General features: G+C 39.9%; 1 protein-coding gene and 1 long non-coding RNA gene across 4 annotated transcripts in view; one reads left to right on the top strand and one right to left on the bottom strand.

Annotated features, from left to right (window-relative positions):
* Positions 1 to 21,476, bottom strand: part of DNER (delta/notch like EGF repeat containing) — a 376,416-nt gene that overhangs the window by 143,795 nt on the left and 211,145 nt on the right. The window lies entirely within an intron of this gene.
* Positions 1 to 21,476, top strand: part of LOC141584531 (uncharacterized) — a 274,056-nt gene that overhangs the window by 184,473 nt on the left and 68,107 nt on the right. The window contains exon 1 of one of the 2 annotated variants that reach the window (XR_012517598.1): positions 11,949 to 11,964. The exons of the other annotated variant lie outside the window; for it this stretch is intronic. This is a non-coding gene — a long non-coding RNA (uncharacterized LOC141584531). Of the gene's footprint in view, positions 1 to 11,948; positions 11,965 to 21,476 lie in introns of those variants that run through there. 2 annotated transcript variants of the gene reach the window in all.

The following is a 21,476-nucleotide window of genomic DNA, read 5'->3' as shown; positions in this document are numbered from 1 at the left end:
GTAAAATATAATTAAAATGGGAATATACCAAAAAAAAAAAAAAAAAAAAAAAGCTTGACAGAAAGCTGACATTCAGCAGAATTAGAAAAATGAATCTCAAGGTTGGGGAAAAAAGTAACCACATCTAACAAAAGACAAGAGGCACGGTGGAGAGGATGGTTGCTTGGGGAGAGGAAGGTCTGGGGCGGTGATGCATCAGTCAGCTAAGTGAGCTCATCAAGGGGTTGACTTTGACCCTCATGAAGGAAAGAAAGATAGTGATTATAATGACTCCAGGCAGCAGGTACCTATGGAGTGTACCCTTTAATCCACAAGAGCTTACACCATGCTTGCCACATCTTAGGTGGCTCAATATTTTTTGAGTGAATGAAGAATTGATGGATTTTAAAACTGCAAAGCAATATGCCAATATTGTTGGATCTCTCAGCTTTTATACAGGCAATTTCGAGCAGTGGTTCTCAAAATGTGGTTCCCAGATCAGCAGCATCATCACTGCCTGGGAACTCATTACAAATGCAAATTGACCATGATTATCCCAGACTTATTGCAGCAGAAATTCTGGGGGTGGGGCCTGGCAATTTGAGGTTTAAGAAGTCCTATAGGTGATACTAATACAAGGTACATGCTAAAGTTTGAGAACCACTATTTGGAAAATTAGGAGCAAGCAGTCTTTTAACATCAAATATCAATATTATTCATTTGAGAATTAAACATATAATGCAAATTACAGAAGCCCATGGGTGAGAGTCAAATATTACATGACATCAAAAAGCCTTTAGTGATTGCACCGTCGACATGGCTTTTTTCTCTTTATGAGGGGGAGTTCTTAGGCTCAATTATTGCAACTGTCACTGCATTTTTTACACAACCACTTCCCTATTCTTTAAGGGCAGGTATTGATTATTTTTATGCCAGCCTCTAGCACAGAGCCAGAGACACTATAAACACTCATTATATAGTAAACTGATAACTGTATAAGCACCATGCATTGCTCTCTCTAATATAATTCCTTTTATTCAATTTCTCTAGCTCTCAAATATTTAAGTGCAATATTGATACAGGCCAGCTATATCTTTTAATCTGGTGATTCCAAAGGGGAAGATAATTCAATACATTTATTTCATTAAGTATGTCCTGATGGTTACTCCTGAGAAGTTGAAATCAAAAGGAAGAAAACATTAGATACGATTTTATGCCATTAGACACACAGGTTAGGGATTGACTCAAAGTCTCCGTGTGTGTGTGTGTGTGTGTGTGTGTGTGTGTGTGTGTGTTGAGTTCTAAGTTTATAGTAAATCAAACTCTAGAGAAGGTATTCATTCCCTCTTCAGAAAGAATTTTTTGTGAATGAAAACTCACATTTGGGGAATCTAAAAGAAGTTCAGGAACAGTTCCTGCCTCAGGGAGCTGAGGCTCCAGATGAGGAGATGAGACACGTTCCCATCAAACAGCCTACTGAGTAAATGAGCAAGAGAATGGTCCCAGGGCAGGCACATGTGCATGGCAGTGCCCAAGCTGCCCTCACTGATGTGCCAGGGGAACAAGGCTGGGCTAGGGCCCCCAATCCACACACCGAAGAGTTGGGGATCACTGACATGGTATCTTCAAAGATTTCTGCACAGAGTACAGACATGGCAAAGATGTGCTGTATATTGGTCTCTTCCTTTTCCCACTCACTGTCATTTTGGAGGAGCACTTCAGGTCTCTCCTCCCTTCTCCCTGAGAGCAGATGTTCTGGTCTAGACAAAATGAGGGAATGCCAAAAGGGATGTTGAAACTGGGTGTGGGATGGGGAGTGAGCAACACCTTTGGAAAAGAAATCAGAAGAATGAAAGCTCCAGTCCTTCTCATGTTTGTTTAGAGGCTAGGAAGAAGCGCCCTTGGTTACTCACTGATTCTATGCCAGTGTGTGTGGGGATAGATGTTTGTGTATGCATGTCTGTGTGCATGTGTGCACTGTGTGTGTATTGCATTTGTATATGTATGTACATGTGTTTTGTGTGTGTTTGTGTGTTGTGTGCATGTGTTGCATATGTGTATGTATGAGTGCACATGTGTGTTGGGTGCATTTGTGTGTGTTCTTGTGTGCATGCTTTCTTTTACAAGGTCAAGACCATCATTTCATGTCCTAGATAAGAAAACTTGGGCTCAGAGGAGCTAAGAAGAGTTGGTGAGTGGCTCAGCCTGGAATTATCCCAGGACTGCAGACTCCAACCCCACCCCTACTCTTTCCTCTTATGTGTTCTTTCTTTCCTTTTGATGAAGCTAATTTGAAAAGGCTGTGAGGGCCAACCAAGGCCAGCCCTGAGACACAGTGCGCAGGAAGTGGCCCACTCAGGCCTGGCTTTCCTGTGGTCTTTGCTCCAACTTGGCTCCCCAGAGCAGGAGATGCAGAAAGAGCTGAAGCCAAATCTCTGGCCCAAGAAGCGGTGACTGGGCTCTGTGCAGGGCTTTCCAATCACAACAACAATAACAACAGCTGACATTTGTTGAGGGCTTACTATGGGCCAGGTCACTTTCTGAGCACACTGTATGTATCGCCTCATTTAATCTTCACCATCAATGGATTTTGTCACATTGAATGCCATCATGCTCATGCCCAATTTACATATAGACAGCTATAACCCAGGAAGATTAAGTAACTTCCCCAAGCTCACAAGATAAATGAGTAGTGGGAGCAGGCATTGCACTTGGGCGATGTGGCCTCCCGGCCCAGCTGGGCTTTGTGGTCAGCCAGGTCCTGGCTTCATGAATATCACATTGGCAGCTGTGAGCAAGGCAGCATGGCCTGCAGGGAGGATGCAGTCACCCAGGTGGCAGATGCCAACAGCTTGAATCAGGGCATTGGTGATGGAAGAGGAAGAGCCAGGGCAGATGGAGACTCATCATAAATAGAAGAAACTTGGTGGTGCTCCACAGATCACTGAGATGAGGGCGGTGAGCATAATGGCTGAGCTTCCAGCCTGAGTGTGAAGGGATATGATGGCACTGCTGATAGAAACTAGAGATGCACCAGAAAGCCAGGCTGGAATGCAAGTGTGGAATCAGAAGAAGGCAGAGAGAGGCCGGCACCATGACCAGGGGCAGAGGGCAGGATGGGATGGGGAGGAAAGGGAGGAGGGGGAGAAGGGGGAGAAAGGGAAGGAGGGGGAGGAGGGGGAGGAGGAGGAGTTTCACTATGTTGCCAAGACTGGTCTGAAACTCATAGCCTCAAGTGATCCTCCTGCCTCAGCTTCCCAAAGCACTGGGATTAGAGACGTGAGCCATCACGCCCAGCCTAACCCAGTTTTTAAAACCTGCATTCATGATCTGCTAATTCACTCACTTCTTGAGGTGAAAAAGGCTGGGTTTGGGGACTCACAAAAATTCCAATCAGGATTTGTTTCCAGCAGGAGGTGGCCCATTTCAAACCAACAACACAAAGGCACTGACACTTAGTCAGTGTGCAAAAGAGTCAATGCAGGGTGGGAACACATGCAACAACATTCTCGTTGCCTCAGAAATGACGAGTTTTTAAAAATAGGCTGAAATCACCAATTAGTAGGAACAGTGTAGTGCTTTGAAGTTGAAAAATGCTTTGCATAGTGCTAATAATATTTTGGCAGTGGTGGTTTCTGAACATGTATCACAGCTATTCTTTTCAGAAAAAGAAATAGCTCCTTTGAGGGAAAATTCTATTCTTGGAATTAGAAGGCTCTTATAAAATATCAATAAATCTTTATAAAGAAGTTAAATTTCAACTTAATCATGCATTGTGTACTTACTATGTGTAAGGCACAGGGCTTGGCACTGATATAATGGAAAACTCAGGAGTAACTGAATTGTTGCTGCCCTCAAGCCAGCTACATATTATACATGTGCTACAAGGAGAAGCCAAGAGACAGAAGAGGAAGAAGAAATAAGAGAATTGAGCCCCTATCATAAACCTGTATGGCACATACGGAATTGTATCTCATTTTATTCACTCATTCATTCATTCAACAAATCTTTACTGAGCACCTACTATGTGCCAGGATCCAAGCTAGGTGTCGGGTATATGGACTGACAACTGACCACGTGCTTGCATTCCTTCAATACTCATAACCAGCTGTGATGAGGTTGTTCTAGTTTCTTTGCAGCAATGGAGAAGCAGGCCCAGAGAGGTTATATAATCTTCCCAAAGAGCACAGTGGCAGCAGGATTTAAACCACTGAATTAGAAGCTGTGGCCAAGTGGAACAGATAAGGGTCTAGATTCCAGGACAGATAGTACCAGGTTTGTACCTGGTACTTAGAATTCATGTAACTTTAGGCAATAAGTTACATGAACCTCTCCAGGAACCTTGTTCTGAATCGAATAGTATGATATTAGAGCTCCATGGGAAACAAATAAAAGGCTGGGCACAGTGTCTCATGCCTGTAATCCCAGCACTTTAGGAGGATGAGGTGGGTGGATCACCTGAGGTTAAGAGTTTGAGACCCAGCCTGGCCAAAAAGGCAAAACCCGATCTCTGCTAAAAAAGAAATACAACAAAAAAATTAGCCAGGCATGGTGGCAGACACCTGTAATACCAGCTACTTGGGAGGCTGAGGCAGGAGAATCACTTGAATCTGGGAGACAGAGGTTGCAATGAGCTAAGATCATGCCACTCCAGCCTCGGTGTCAGAGTGACTCCATCTCAAAAAAAAAAAAAAAAATTAAAATTAAAATTGCAAAATAGAGAATATAGCCCAATTCTAAAGGGGCATAATTTGGTCCACAGCATTCCACCTCTGATCCTTCTAAAATATGGAAGAAAAGAGAATATTTCTAAATTCATTTTATTACTACAAAGCCAGTGTTATCCTGACACCAAAATCAGACAAGGATACCATAAAAAAATAAAATAAAATTATAGGTCAATGTCCCTGATAAACATAGAAGACAAAAAATTCTAAAAAGAAACACCTAACACTAGCAAACTGAATTTCATACCACATTAACAGAATCATTCACCACAATCAAGTGTGATTTATCCATGGGATGCAAGGAAGGATCAACATACGTAAATCAATAAATATGGCACATTACCTTAAGAGAATGAAAGACAAAAACTATATGATCATCTCAATAGATGCAGAAAAAGCATTTGACCAAACTTAGCATGCTTTCATGATTAAAAACTCTTAGGCATAGAAGGAGTGTATCTCAACACAATAAAGGCCATATATGACAAGTCCAAAGCTAACATCATACTCAGTAGTAAACGGTAGAAAGGTTTTCCTCTAGGATCAGGAATAAGTGGCCTGCTCTTACCACTTTTATTCAACGTCGAACTGAATATACTATCCAGAGCAGTTAGGCAAGAAAAAGAAATAAAAGGCATCCAAATCAGAAAGGTAGAAGTTAGATTGTTTGCTGATGACCTTATATATAGACACTCTTTAAAACCCCACAAAAGGACTGCTACAATTAATAAATAAATTCAGTAAATTTTCAGTATACAAAATCAACATACAAAATGCAGTAGCATTTCTATATACTAACAACAAACTACCTAAAAATAAATGAAGTAAACAGTTTCTTTTATAGTAACTACAAAATAAAATACTTAGAAATACATTAAATCAAGTAGGGGAAATATCTATACATTAAAAACTATAAAATGCTGATAAAAAAATTGAAGAAGACAAAAATAAATAGAAAGATATCCTGTGTTCATGGAATGGAAGAGTTAATATTGTTCAAATGTTCACTTTATCTAAAGCAATCTACAGATTCAATGAAATTCCTACAAAAACAGAAGCAAGCTTCAGAAGATGGGTAATAACAAACTACTCTGAGTTAAAGGAATATGTTCTATCCCAATGCAAAGAAACCAAAAACCTTGAAAAAAGATTAGAAGAAATGCGAACTAGAATAACCAGCTTAGAGAAGAACATAAACGACTTGATGGAGCTGAAAAATACAGCGCAAGAACTTCAAGAAGCATACACAAGTTTCAATAGCTGAATAGATCAAGCAGAAGAAAGGATATCAGAGATTGAAGATGAACTCAATGAAAACAAATGAGAAGGCAAGAAAAGAAAACAAAGAGTGAAAAGAAATGAACAAAGCCTTCAAGAAATATGGGATTATGTGAAAAGACCTAATCTATGCTTGATCGGTGTACCCAAAGATGACGGGGAGAATGAATCCAAGCTGGAAAACATTCTTCAGGATATTATCCAGGAGAACTTCCCCAACCTAGCAAGGCAGGCCAACATTCAAATACAGGAAATACAGAGAACACCACAATGATACTCCTCTAGAAGAACAACCCCAAGCCATATAATTGTCAGATTCACCAGGGTTGAAACAAAGGAAAAAATACAAAGGGCAGCCAGAGAGAAAGGTGAGGTCATCCGCAAAGGGAAGCTCATCAGACTCACAGCAGATTTCTCAGCAGAAACTCTACAAGCCAGAAGAGAGTGGCGGCCAATATTCAACAACCTTAAAGAAAAGAACTTTCAACCTAGAATTTCATATCCAGCCAAACTAAGCTTCATAAGTGATGGAGAAATAAAATCCTTTATGGACAAGCAATTGCTGAGAGATTTTGTCGCTACCAGACCTGACTTACAAGATCTCCTGAAGGAAGCACTAAACATAGAAAGGAAAAACCAGTACCAGCCACTGCAAAAATGAAGCCAATGGTAAAGACCAATGAAGCAATGAAGAAGTTACACCAACCAAAGGGCAAAACAACAAACCAGTAACAAAATGGCAGGATCAAATTCACACATAACAATATTAACATTAAATGTAAACAGACCAAATGCCCCAGTAAAAAGACACAAACTGGTAAATTGGATAAAAAGCCAAGAACCATCGGTGTGCTGTATTCAAGAGACCCACCTCATGTGCAAAGACGCACATAGACTCAAAATAAAGGGATGGAAGAAGATTTGCCAAGCAAATGGAGAGAGAGAAAAAAAGCAAGGTTGGCAATCCTAGTCTCTGATAAAACAGAATTTAAACCAACAAAAATCAAAAGAGACAAAGAAGGACATTATGTAATGGCAAAAAGATCAATACAACAAGATACATAAAGGAAGTTCTTAATGACCCACAAAGAGACTTAGACTCCTACACAAAAATAATGGGAGACTAACATTCCACTGTCAATATTAGACAGATCAACAAGACAGAAAATTAACAGGAAATCCAGGATTTGAATGCAGTTCTGGACCAAGCAAACTTAATAGACATTAACAGAACTCTCCACCCCAAATCCACAGAATATACATTCTTCTCAGCACCACATCGCACTTACTCTAAAATTGACCACAAAATTGGAAGTAAATGACTCCTTAGCAAATGAAAAAGAACAGAAATCATAACAAACAGTCTCTCAGACCACAGTGCAATCAAATTAGAACTCAGAATTAAGAAACTAACTCAGAACTGCACAACTTCATGGAAACTGAACAACTGGCTCCTGAATGTCGACTGGATAAACAATGAAATGAAGGCAGAAATAAAGATGTTCTTCAAAACCAACAAGAATGAAGACACAACATACCAGAATCTCTGGGACACATTTAAAGCAGTATATAGAGGGAAATTCATAGCAGTAAATGCCCACATGAGGAGCAAGGAAAGATCTAAAATTGACACCCTATCTTCATAATTGAAAGAGTTAGAGGAGCAAGATTAAAGAAACTCAAAAGCTAGCGGAAGTCAAGAAATAACTAAAATCAGAGCAGACCAGAAGGAGTTAAAGACACACACACAAAAAAACCCTTCAAAAAGTCAACAAATCCAGTAGGTGGTTTTTTGAAAAGATCAGCAAAATAAATAGATCGCTAGCCAGACTAATAAAAAAGAAAAGAGAAAAGAATCAAATAGATGCAATAAAAATGATAAAGGGGACATCATCACCAATTCCACAGAAATACAAACTACCCTCAGAGATTACTACAAACAACTCTATGCACACAAACCAGTAAATCTGGAAGAAATAGATAAATTCCTGCACACTTGCACTCTCCCAAGACTAAACCAGGAAGAAGTTGAAACCCTGAACAAACCAATAACAAGGGCTGAAGTTGAGGCAGCAATTAATAGTCTACCACCTTAAAAAAAGCCCAGGTCCAGACAGGTTTACAGCCGAATTCTACCAGACGTACAAAGAAGAGCTGGTACCATTCATTCGGAAACTGTTCCAAACAATACACAAGGAGGGAATCCTCCCCAGCTCATTTTATGAGACCAATATAATCCTAATACCAAAATTGGGCAGAGACGCAACAAAAAAAAGAAAACTTCAGGCCAATATCCATGATGAACATCAATACAAAAATCTTCTATAACATACTGGCAAACAGAATGCAACAGCAAATCAAAAAGCTTATTCATCATGACCAAGAAGGCTTCACACCAGGGATGCAAGGCTGGTTCAACATACTCAAGACTATAAATGTAATCCATCACATAAACAGAACCAAAGACAAAAACTACATGATTATCTCAACAGATGCAAAGAAGGCCTTCAACAAAATTCAACAGCCCTTTATGCTAAAAACCCTCAATAAACTAGGTATCAATGGTACATATCACAAAATAATAAAAGCTATTTATGACAAATCCACAGCCTTTATCAGACTGAATGAGCAAAAACTGGAAGCATTCCCTTTGAAATCTGGCAATAGACAAGGATGCCCTCTCTCATCACTCCTATTCAATATAGTATTGGAAGTTCTAGCCAGATCAATCAGTCAAGAAAAAGAAATAAAGGGTATTCAGTTAGGAAAAGAGGAAGCCAAATTGTCTCTATTTGCAGATGACATGATTGCATATTTAGAAGACCCCATCGTCTCAACCCAAAATCTCCTGAAACTGATAAGCAACTTCAGCAAAGTCTCAGGATATAAAATCAATGTGCAGAAATCACAAGCATTCCTATACACCAATAACAGACAAACAGAGCCAAATCAAAAGGGAACACCCATTCACAATTGCTACAAAGAGAATAAAATACCTAGGAATAAAAATAACAAAGGATGTAAAGGACTTCTTCAAGGAGAACTACAAACCACTGCTCAAGGAAATAAGAGAGGACACAAACAGATGGAAAAGCATTCCATGCTCATGGTTGGGAAGAATCAACATCGTGAAAATGGCCATACTGCCCAAAGTAATTTATAGATTCAACACTATCCCCATCAAGCTACCAATGACCTTCTCCACAGAACTGGAAAAAACTACTTCAAACTTCATATGGAACCAAAAAAGAGTCTACATAGCCAACACAATCCTAAGCAAAAAGAGCAAAGCTAGAGGCATCATGCTGCCTGATTTCAAACTATGCTACAAGGCTACAGTAATCAAAACAGCACAGTACTGGTACCAAAACAGAGACATAGCTCAATGGAACAGAACAGAGGTCTCAGAAGCAACACCACACATCTACCATCATCTGATCTTTGACAAACCTGACAAAAACAAGCAATGGGGAAAGGATTCCCTGTTTAAAAAATGATGTTGGGAAAACTGGCTAGCAATGTGCAGAAAGCAGAAACTGGATCCCTTCCTGACATCTTGCACTAAAATTAATTCCAGATGGATTAAAGACTTAAACATAAGACCTAACACCATTAAAACCCTAGAAGAAAACCTAGGCATTATCATTCAGACATAGGCATAGGCAAGGACTTCATGGCTAAAACACCAAAAGCAATGGCAACAAAAGCCAAAATAGACAAATGGGATCTAATTAAACTCCACAGCTTCTGCACAGCAAAGGAAACAATCATTAGCATGAATCAGCAACCAACAGAATGGGAAAAAAATTTTTGCAATCTACGCATCTGACAAAGGGCTAATATCCAGAATCTATAAAGAACTAAAACAGATTTACAAGAAAAAAAAAATCCATTCAAAATTGGACAAAGGATATGAACAGACACTTTACAAAAGAAGACATCTATGAGGCCAAAAAACATATGAAAAAATGCTCATCATCCCTTGTCATTAGAGGAATGCAAATCAAAACCACATTGAGATACTATCTCACACCAGTTAGAATGACAATCATTAAAAATTCTGGAGACAACAGATGCTGGAGAGGATGTAGAGAAATAGGAACACTTCTACATTGTTGATGGAAGTGCAAATTAGTGCAACCATTGTGGAGGACAGTGTGGCGATTCCTCAAGGACCTAAACATAGAAATACTATTTGACCTAGCAATCACATTACTGGGTATATACCCAAAGAACTGTAAATTTTTCTATTGTAAATACACATGCACACGTATGTTCATTGCAGCACTGTTTACAATAGCAAAGACCTGGAACCAACCTAAATGTCCATCAACAATAGATTTGATAAAGAAAAGGTGGCACATATACACCATGGAATACTATGCAGCCATAAAAAACGATAAGTTTATGTCCTTCACAGGGACATGGATGAATCTGGAAACAATCATTCTCAGCAAACTGACACAAGAACAGAAAACCAAACACCGCACATTATCACTCATAGGCAGGTGTTGAACAATTAGAACACATGGACACAGGAAGGGGAGCATCACATACTGCAGTTAGTTGGGGTGGCTAGAGACAGCAGGGGTGGGGAGAGTGGGGAGAGATAACAAGCAGAGAAATACCAGATATAGGTGATGGGGGGATGAAGACAGCAAACCACCTTGCCATGTATGCACCTATGCAACAATCCTGCATGATCTGCTCATGTACCCCAGAACCTAAAATACAATTAAAAATAACAATAAATAAATAAAAATTCCAATGACATTTTCCACAGAAATAGAAAAAAAAATTCTAAAATTTGTATGGAACCACAAAAGACTCCAAATAGCTAAAATCAATCTGGAGTAAAACAAGCAAAGCTGGAGGCATCACACTACCTGATTTCAAAATACACTACAAAATTATAGCAATCAAAACAGCATGGTACTGGCATGAAAACAGATGCATACACTAATGGAACACAACAGACAGCCTAGAAACAAATATATGTTACAGTCACTTGATTCTCAACAACAATGCCAAGAACATAAAATGGGGAAAGGACAATCTCTAAAATAAATGGTAATGGAAAAACTGGACATCCACATGCAAAAGAATGAAATTAGACCCTGATCTCATATAATATGCAAAATATCAATTTAAAAACTTAAGTATCAGATCTGAAACTGTTAAACAGGAAAAAAAAATGGGAGAAGAGTCCCATGACATTGGTCTGTGCAATAATTTTTTTGATATAACCCCAAAGGACAGGTAACGAAAGCAAAAATAGACAAACAGGATTACGTCAAACTAAAAAGCTTCTGCTGAGCAAAAGAAGCAGTCAACAGAGTGAAAAGACAACCTACCGAATAAGAGAAGATATTTGCAAATCATATGTCTGATAAGGAATTGCTATTCTAAATATTCAAACAACCCAATAGCAAGAAAACAAATGAGCCTAGATAGACTTTCTAGAGAAAGATGTGCAAACGGCCAACAGGTACATGAAAGAAGCCTCGACATCACTGATCATCAGGAAAGTACAAATTAAAACCACAATGAGATATCAAGTCACACCTGTCAGAATGGCTATTATAAAAAAGACAAAAGATAATATGTGTTGGTAAGGATGTGGAGAAAAAGGGACTCTTGAACACTGTTGGGAATGCAAATTAGTATAAATATTGTGAAAACCAATATTTAGGTTCCTCAAAAAACTGAAATAGAACTACTGTACAATTCAGCAATCTCAGTACTGGGTACATATTCAAAGGAATTGAAATCAGTATTTTGAGGTGATAATTGCACTGTCATGTTCACTGCAGCATTATTTACAATAGTCAAGATATAGATTCAGTCTACATGTTCATCAACAGGTAAGTGAATAAAGAAATATGTATGTATACACAATAGAATACCAGCCTTTCTAAAAATTTCCATAGGTTTTGGGGAAACAGATGGTGTAATGATTACATGAATAAGTTCTTTAGTGGTGATTTGTAAGATTTTGATGCTCCCATCACCAAGCAGTATCCATTGTGCCCAATTCATAGTTTTTTTATTCCTCACCCACCTCCCACCCTTTCCCCCAAGTCCCCAGAGTCCATTGTATTATTCTCATGCCTTTATTTACATCCTCAGAGCTTAGCTCCCACTTACGAATTAAAACATATGATGTTTGGTTTTCAAAAAAAGAAAATTGTGTCATCTGCAACATGAACGAACTTGGAGGACATTGTGCTAAGGGAAATAAGCCAGACACAGAAGGACAAATGCTATGTGATACCACCTACATGATGAATCTAAAACAGGCAAATTCATAGAAGTAGAGAGAATGGTGACTACCAGGAAAGTAGAGGAGGGGAGGACAGGATTGCAGAGATTTAAAAGAGTACCTAGTTGGGTCCAAGGATACAAAATCTCAGACATGAGGAATGTATCCAGGGATCTACTGCACAACACCGTGACTACAGTTTGTAGTCATGTATTATATCCTTGAAAATTGCTAAGAAAGTGGATTTTAAGTGTTCTCACCACAAAGAAATTATATGTATGTGAGGTTAAAAAATAAAGAAAAACAAAGAAAACTAACCAATGCAAAACCCAACCTGCCATATTTATGTATTTCTACATTACCCATAACTAAAAAATTCTTTTTGTACTGGCACTTGACATAGAAATTAAAGAAAAAAATGTCAAAAATATTAACAAATTTGGAGCTGCAGATTCTTTGCTGAAAATATTTTCCCTTACCAAGAAACACTCTCCTCTCAAGAGAAATAAGCATTGTGTCAAAATAACAGTGCCCCTGTGAAGAGACTTTGTTGAGAGTTTTTGTTCTCTGGTGACAACAACATAGTTTGAATTAATTAATTCATAAAACAAAATAATTTTGCATAATCAAACTTGTAATAATCAGAGCATGGTGGGATACATTTTCAAAAGGAAGACACACTCCCCTCTGTTCGAAGGTTTTTGTGTGTTTATCTGCTGCTTCGGAGGTTAATTGATACTAATTAATTATAAATAGTTCCTTTACAAAGAAAATGCACTTTTCCTATGGAAAAATAATTGGTTCAAGGATGTTCAGCAGCTCTCAGTTAACCAAGAAGGAGCTGCCTGGCTTACAGACAGCAGTTCCAAAGGGAATGGACAAATCCTGTTTAGAAAGCTACCACTTTGATCAAAGAAGGTAAAAATGGATCTGCTCGGTGGGCTGAATTGCATTCTGTTTTTCTAAGAGTAATGGAAGAATTACCAGGGGTGGAAGCCCCTGTGTTTGGGTTTTTACTGACTCACTGGGCAGTGACCAATGGCCTGGCCATATACTCAGGCAAGAAGGCAGTGGAAACCTGGCCTATCAAAAGGAAACGCATATGGAGCACAGCCCCATGAAGAGTTGAGGGGTGCATTAAAGAAGAACCAGTCAGTGCCATCAGAAGAACTCCCTTCCAAGTTCAGAAGGTGACTAGAATCAACAAGCAGACATCCCCAGGTGCTCCCTTGAGGTGGCCACCCGATTCCATGAAATGGATGGATATGGGATGTGGGGGCACTGCAGCAGCGCAGAGATGGGCTGAATCTAGACACATTCCTCTTGCACCCTCCTTGAGTACATAATGCCAGAACTGTACTGTTTGTCAATAAGAGAGACAGAGGCTGCCGACGGCCATGAGGCAGATCGTCTGTGGGGAAGGGAAGGCCCTGAATATAGCTGGTCAGTGGGACTGATGTTGGTAGCCTGGAGAGCCACAAATGGGTCTTGACGGGAATAGACACTGACTCTGGAGTGGACTTTTCTTACCCCGTGGAAGATGAAAATGCTCAGAGTGCCATACCAAAAACAAAAATACAAGAAACAGAAGATATTACATGGATTTGGATGCTTATCACTTCTTCTGACCATCAAACACACTGTACAGCCCATAACATTCAACAACGGGTAGAGAGCTATCCTCCTTAGAGTAATAGTTTGATAGAGATATAGGACAGGCAACTGAAACAATGGTTGTCTGAAAGAGGGAGATGGCATGCAGGGCTGGCTTACCTGGCTTCACAAGTGTGTGCTCACACTGAATATGAATGGGATTAAAGGGGCATCCCCATTAGATATTTCTGTTTCTCTGGTTGATCTTGGGGAGAGGGGGTGGGGAGGATGCTGGTATGATTAAGCAATTCTTGCCAAGGTAGAGAGTACACTGGCATAACAACTATAATTTGTTTCTTTCTTTCCCAAGTTACCCCCAAAATAATTATTTTTCTTCCTCTCCCTGGTAACAATGGTCCTTGCACCAGGGCTGCAACTACAGGTGCTGGAAGCAGAGATGATTTCTAAATAAAAACCTGTAACTATGTGTTTAAATCTTACGTCAGAATTCCTAAGGGCTTCATGGGGGTAAGTTATGCTTTAACCCCAAATGACCAAACTGGAGCTAAGAGTGAATATAGCTATATTGCCTGGGTGGTAAAAATGGCTCACTAGTTCAGAGCCTATGTAACCTTACCCTGGGTGAATGGGACTAGACAGGAGGCCCTTGCTAGACTAGCATTGTTACCAGCAATCTGAACCAGCACAGAGGCCAAACCTAGTGTCCCTCCCAGAGGTAGAAAAGTTGAGTAAAAATAAATGACAATGGGAAAAAAACGAGAAATAGTAGTTGAGGATAAGGGAATAAATAAATGGAATGCACTCTCATCTTGAAAGAGTCTCAGAGCAAGAGATGACATTGTCTCAGAAGCTCATTTATAACAGATGCCTGAAAGGGTCCAATACATGTTTGCCAAGACCACTTCTGCTTTTGAACCACATGAGATAAAAAGGAACCCTGAAACCCAGTGTCCACAGTCTGGGAGACATTCATGTAATATGATGGGCTGGACGGATTACTAACGACTGAATAGAATTCTAGTAATGTGGAGGTATCTTTTGAGGTATATATACTTTCTGTTTATTTGTTTTGAGACAGTGTCTCACTCTGTCACCCGGGTTGAAGTGCAGTAGCACTATCTTAACTCACTGCAACCTCTGCCTTCTGGGCTCAAGCAATTCTCCCATCTCAGCCTCCCAAGTAGCTGGTACTACAGATGCACACCACCATGCCCAGCTAATTTTTTAACTTTTTGTAGAGATGGGGTTTTGCCATGTTGCCCAGGCTGGTCTCAAACTCCTGGGCTTGAGTGATCTGCCCACCTCAGCCTGCCACCATGTCCAGGTGAGTTGCATATTCTTATTTATTTATTTATTTATTTATTTATTTATTTATTTATTTTTGAGACAGTTTCACTCTTGTTGCTCAGGCTCTGGAGTGCAATGGTGCAATCTCAGCTCATTGCAACCTCTGCCTCCCAGGTTCAAGCCATTCTCCTGCCTTAGCCTCCCGAGTAGCTGGGATTATAGGCATGCGCAACCACGTCTGGCTAATTTTGTATTTTTAGTAGAGACAGGGTTTCTCCATGTTGGTCAGGCTGGTCTCAAACTCCCGACCTCAGGTGATCTGCCTGTGTCGGCCTCCCAAAGTGCTGGGATTACAGAAATGAGCCACCACACCCAGCCAGTTGTGTATTCTTTTGACGTTAATGATCTGTGTTTGAAAACCAGGGGACGGCCTCTGGTGATGTGTGTGTGAGTTTGTATGTGCATGCACGTGTGTACACACACCAAGTCACATATCTATATTGATGCCCTATGTATCTCTTTTATCTACATCCTTTGTAATATCCTTTACTTTTTTTTTTTTTTTTTTGAGATGGAGTCTCACTCTGTCACCCAGGCTGGAGTGCAGTGGCCTGATCTCGCCTTGCTGCAACCTCCACCTACTGGGTTCAAGTGATTCTCCTACCTTAGCCTCCTAAGTAACTAGAATGACAAGCATCTGTCACATGCCTGGCTAATTTTTGTATTTTTTAGTAGAGAGAGGGTTTCGCCATGTTGGCCAGGCTTGTCTCAGACTCCTGACCTCAGGTGATCTGCTGGCCTCGGCCTTCCAAAGTGCTAGGATTACAGGCATGAGCCACCACACCTGGCCCTATAATACCCTTCAGAAAAAAGTGACAACAAAGAAGATTTTTAGAAAATTCATTAGAAAACTCCTCTTTTGAGCATCAGCCCCCTGTTTCAGAAAAAAATTATCTAATATTTATTTTACTGTAAAGAGACCTTTTGACATGGAAATGCTGAAGGGATTATATAGTCTTAAATCATGCATTTGTGACAGGAAAGTACTCAGCACACAACATAGTTGCAAACACAGGAAAACAGTATAGTAAGATGATCAATAATCCTGCAGAAGTACCTGGGTTCAAATCTCAGCCCCAACAGTTACTGCCTGGACAAGACGTGTTCCCCATGTTGTTTCCTCTTCCTAGTCAGAGACTTTAGGGAATAAGGAACTGAATTCTGGCAAATGGCATGTTGTAGAATGGATAGCAGATGCTACTAGGCACTGCCCTAAGACCATTACATAGGACCCTCCAGCTGTCCCTTTGCCTTCAGCAGCAACTGTGAAGGCCGCCTCTTAAGGGTGATACCTTCATAATATGAAGAAACCTAAATCCCTGAGTCACCTTCTGGAGGCTAAGTGCCCTCATCAGACTATGACACAAGCAAAAATTGACCTTGGCTTGGATGCCACTAAGGTTTGGGGATTATGTATTGTTGCAGTGTGTGTGTGTGTGTGTGTGTGTGTGTGTGTGTGTGTGTGTGTGTTGGCTACAATAAAATAAAAAAAAAACAGCACTAGAAGCTAAGCTAAAAAGGAGAGAGAAATCTTTGGGAGGGGGCGTGCCTGCAGGGAATTGGAACTGGCAAAGAATAAGCCTGCTTAAGGAAACTGCAAGAACAAGTCATCAGGTAAATGAGCAAAGAGGGAGTTAATGATGCCAACGTAACATTTCCTAAATCTTTTCTATCCCTGATCAGGATTTGTGCTAGAGCATAAAAAACACCAGAGCCAAGGGAATCCCCTTGACCCATCTCTGTGAAAGGGCAATGAAGAAAAGTAGCTGGGAGTCAGGGAGACCCTGACAGATGCAGGGGTGTGCATTGGGCAGAGTGAAAGATGAGACAGATCGCAGGAGAGCTACAAATTCAAGGAGGGCAGAAATGAATTCTTTAAAATTGCTGTTACGGCTGCCTTAAAAATTCTATTAAACAAGAAAGACCTTTCACATGGAGGGGTTTTTCTCACACATGGAAAACGAACTCTAAGCAAATTATGCATGTTTCAAGAACCTACCTCAGAAAATAAAACCATATGATGTCAAAGTCAATGTAAAAAAAATATTTTTGAAACTTGTTTAAACTGTGACCAATGCTCAAAGGCACCTATATCTAATTTTATTTTATTTCATGAAAACAGGAATTTTCAATCTGCAATATTCAGAAAATGGTAGAACTACTGTTAGAAAGCAGCTTACTAAAGCCATAATTTGCTACTACTTACAAGTCTGGGGCTATAAAATAGTTTTGTTGTCTTAATAGAAGACATAAAAGATGACTGTTTGGTGAATCAAGATCAATTTGCCATCTCTTGGGTTCCAGCACAATTCTGATAAATTTACCAGCAATCAACAAACTGTTTCAGAGTTGTATTAGTTCATTCTCATGCTGCTATGAAGAAATACCCTAAACTAGGTAATTTATAAAGGAAAGAGATTTAATTGACTCACAGTTCCATAGGACTGGGAGGACTCAAGAAACTTACATTCATGGTGGAAGAGTAAGAAGACATGTCCTTCTTTACTTGGTGGCAGGAAAGAGAAGAATGAGAACCAAGCAAAGCCATTATAAAACCATCAGATCTTTTAAGAACTATCACAAGAATGACACGGAGGAAACTGCTCCCACGAGTTTTTTATCTCCACCTGGTCCCACACTTAACTCATGGGGATTATTAGAATTCAAGGTGAGATTTGGGTGGGGACACAGAGCCAAACCATAACAGGAGTCTAAGTACAATTATCAAAGTTCATATACTTGTAGTGCAACAATGCTATGGTCTTGATGTCAATTGAAAATCAAAGTATTACAATCATGCATTGCTTAATGATGGGGATATGTCCTAAGAAATGTGTCATTAGGTGATTTTGCCATTATGCTAATGTCATGGAATGTACTTACACAAACCTAGATGATATAGCCTACTACACACCTAGGGTATACAGAATAGCCTATTGCTCCTAGGCTACAAGTCTGTCCAGCATGTTATTTACGTTTCTAGAAATTTAGTTTCTAGAAATTTATGTTTCTAGAAACATAATAGTTAATTATGTTTCTAGAAATTTCAAATCAATGGTTAAACCATGACAGTGCAGAAATGCTGAGAAGAGAATAGACACAATTTAAAATACACAGGTATTTGGTTATTCTGAATTCTGTTTGTAGCTCTGAAGAAATAGGGGCACATTATAAAGTGTCATAGACTATGTATTCATAGAAATGATGTATTTCTAAAGATTAAAAATAAAATTATAAAATAGGAAACTGAATCCCTATTTCATACTACATATATGTAAATCAAATTCACGTTGATTAAAGACTTTGGTATAAAACAAAATTTTTAAATGTTTACTGGAAAATACAGATTAACATCCTTTAGATCTTCATGCAGGGAAACATTTTCTTAAATCAGACATAAACGTGTTAACCAGAAAAATAAACTTTGAGAAATATAATGTCTATTCCTCAAAAGACCCCTTGAAGTGAAAAGACAAATTACGTATTTATGATTTGCATAACTAACAAATTATTAGTAACAAAAATAAAGAATTCTAACAAATCAACAAGAAGAGTGCATGCACATACACAGATAATGGCTAATAAACATAAGAAGAGTTCAGCTTTGTTAGTGATCAGCAGACTGCAGAGACCATAATGAGATACCTTTTTATACCTCTCTAGTTGGCAAGCATTAAAAATTCTGACACTATCACCTGCTGAAGAAGATGTGATTCTACAAACTCACTTGTATGCTGCACATATGAGTAGATATTAGTGCAACACTTGGAAAAAGCAGTTTGATATGACCTCCTATAACTGGTCAATTATATATTTTATGTTCTACAATTTTACTTCTAGGTATATACCTTAAAAACCTCTAGCACCTATATAACAGAAGACATAAAAGAACAAGAATGCATAGCTGTCCCTGTTCATAGAAGAATAGATTAACGGAATTTTATATAGCTGTCAAGAACTCCAACACTCTGATGGATGTCTTAGTAATAACAGTATTAAGTCACAAAGTAAGTACCAGAGAATTGCATGCATGATACTCTTAACACGAATCATGCATGATGCCATTTTTATAAATTTTAAAATAATTAAAAATAAACGTTTCTATAAAAACATGTAAATATTAAACTGATTAAAAATGAAAACAAAGAACTGATCAACTCAAGATTCCGGGTGGTTGTTATCTCTGGAGGGAAAGGAGAGGTGAAGGGATGGATAAAGGAGGAGCCTACAAGGTTAGCGGTCAGAAATAACTTCTGTTTTTGGTAATGGTTTCACTGGTGCTTAGTAAATGTGTAAAAACAGGCTAGGCATTAACAAGATCAGAGAGTGTCACAAACCAAGTATTATCATCAATTCAATTCTGTGCCCATAAAATCTTTTTTAAAAAAAATGAATCCCCTTTGAGAACAAACCCAGATAAAACATCAAATTGAAATCATGTCAGTCCTCCACCTGCCAGACTGCTTGCAGAAGGATCTTTATTTGTTCAACATTACTTCCAAAAGAGAAATTGCAAACATCTAAAAGACTTGTCAATAGAGGAATAGCTTAAAACATCTGTCTACATTTATACTCTTTCATTAATTCATCTCATCAACACATTGACTGAGTGTCCACAATTTGTCAGACACTGGAATACAATCATGAACAAAATTGATCCAGCCCCTGCTCTCATGGGGCTTAACCATCCTTTAAAAAAGAGAAGACAGGTGGGCGCAGTGGCTCATGCCTGTAATCCCAGCACTTTGGGAGGCCGAAGCAGGTGGATCATCTGAGGCAGGAGTTTGAGATCAGCTTGGCCAACATGGTGAAACCCCGTCTTTACTAAAATTACAAAAATTAGTCAGGCATGATGGCAGGTACCTGTAATCCCAGCTCCTTGAGAGGCTGAGGCAAGAGAATTGCTTGAACCCAGAAGGCAGAGGTTGCAGTAAGCTGAGATCACACCACTGCACTTCAGCCTGGGCGACAGGAGTCAGACTCCATCTCAAAATAAAATAAAATATAAAATTTAAAAAGGGAAGACAGGCAGTAATCAAAGAGTCACACACACAAATGTATGCTGAAAACAGACAGTACTTTGAAGGAAAGTACAAAGGGCTATGGAAGAGAAAAATGGAGACAGATTTAGCTTGAAGCCTTTAGCTAAGACTTCCTGAGAAAAAGGGGCATTTAACAGACGTCTGAAACAAGAGAGATCTGAGAGTAATTAACCAACCCAAAAGGAGACAGGGAGGAAGTGCTGTTTGAGCAGAAGGATGAGAGGATGGATCCTGTGGCAGAGGAGAGGTCGGGGTATTACAGAGGTAAAAGGTCAAGGTGGCTGGAACCAGGGCAACGGAGACACGGGAGTGAGATAGGGCTGGAAAGGCAGGCGAAAGACATACCATGTGCAGAATGAGGCCAGGGGTTTCGATCTCTATCCAAAGAGCAACGTGAAGAAGAAGTTTAAGCAGAAAAACAACTACATTAGAATCTCACTGGGAAGGGATCCCCTGCAGCCATGTGGAGAATGGAGGATCTGGGGCATGGATGAGACAAAGGCCGATGCTCACACAGACATGAGAACTCTGGCTCTAGGGTGCAGCATGGTCAAGAATTGCTGGAGAAACGGCAGGAGGTCATCTCAGCAGCGAAGGCAAGGGGCAAATGCCACTGGTCTGCAGATGTTGGCAGTGGGGCTGCAGAAGGTGGTAGACTTGAGAAACCTCTAGGGTAGGCGTCCCCAAACTTTTTACACAGGGGGCCAGTTCACTGTCCCTCAGACCGTTGGAGGGCCGCCACATACTGTGCTCCTCTCACTGACCACCAATGAAAGAGGTGCCCCTTCCTGAAGTGCGGCAGGGGGCTGGATAAATGGCCTCAGGGGGTCCAATGCAGCCCGCGGGCCATAGTTTGGGAATGCCTGCTCTAGGGAGTAAAACAGAGAGCATCGGAGGTGAAAAAAATCTGAAGATACAGGAAGAGGGAGGCACCTAGGGTCACTCGTAGATGTCCGGCTTGAAGAAATGGATGGCATGCTGGAAGGCGGGCTGTGTAGGGCTGGGAGCATGATGAATTCAGTTTGGAGACGACTGAGCTTAAGGTGTCCTGGGACACCTAAATGAAGATGCCATGTAGGCTGTCAAGTAAGTAGGTCTGGAGGGGACTCTGGAGGGGACTCTGACCTGGAGATAAAAATTTGAAAGACACCATGTAACTTAAAATGAATGAGGTCACTCCATACAAACTGATATGGTAGGATGTCTGTCATCTACTGCCAAATACAC

The sequence above is a fragment of the Saimiri boliviensis genome, chromosome 5, assembly GCF_048565385.1.
Source record: "Saimiri boliviensis isolate mSaiBol1 chromosome 5, mSaiBol1.pri, whole genome shotgun sequence".
NCBI lineage: Eukaryota > Metazoa > Chordata > Mammalia > Primates > Cebidae > Saimiri > Saimiri boliviensis.
The sequence above is the reverse complement of the archived record's forward strand: the minus strand, read 5'-3'. Positions and strand labels throughout refer to the sequence as shown.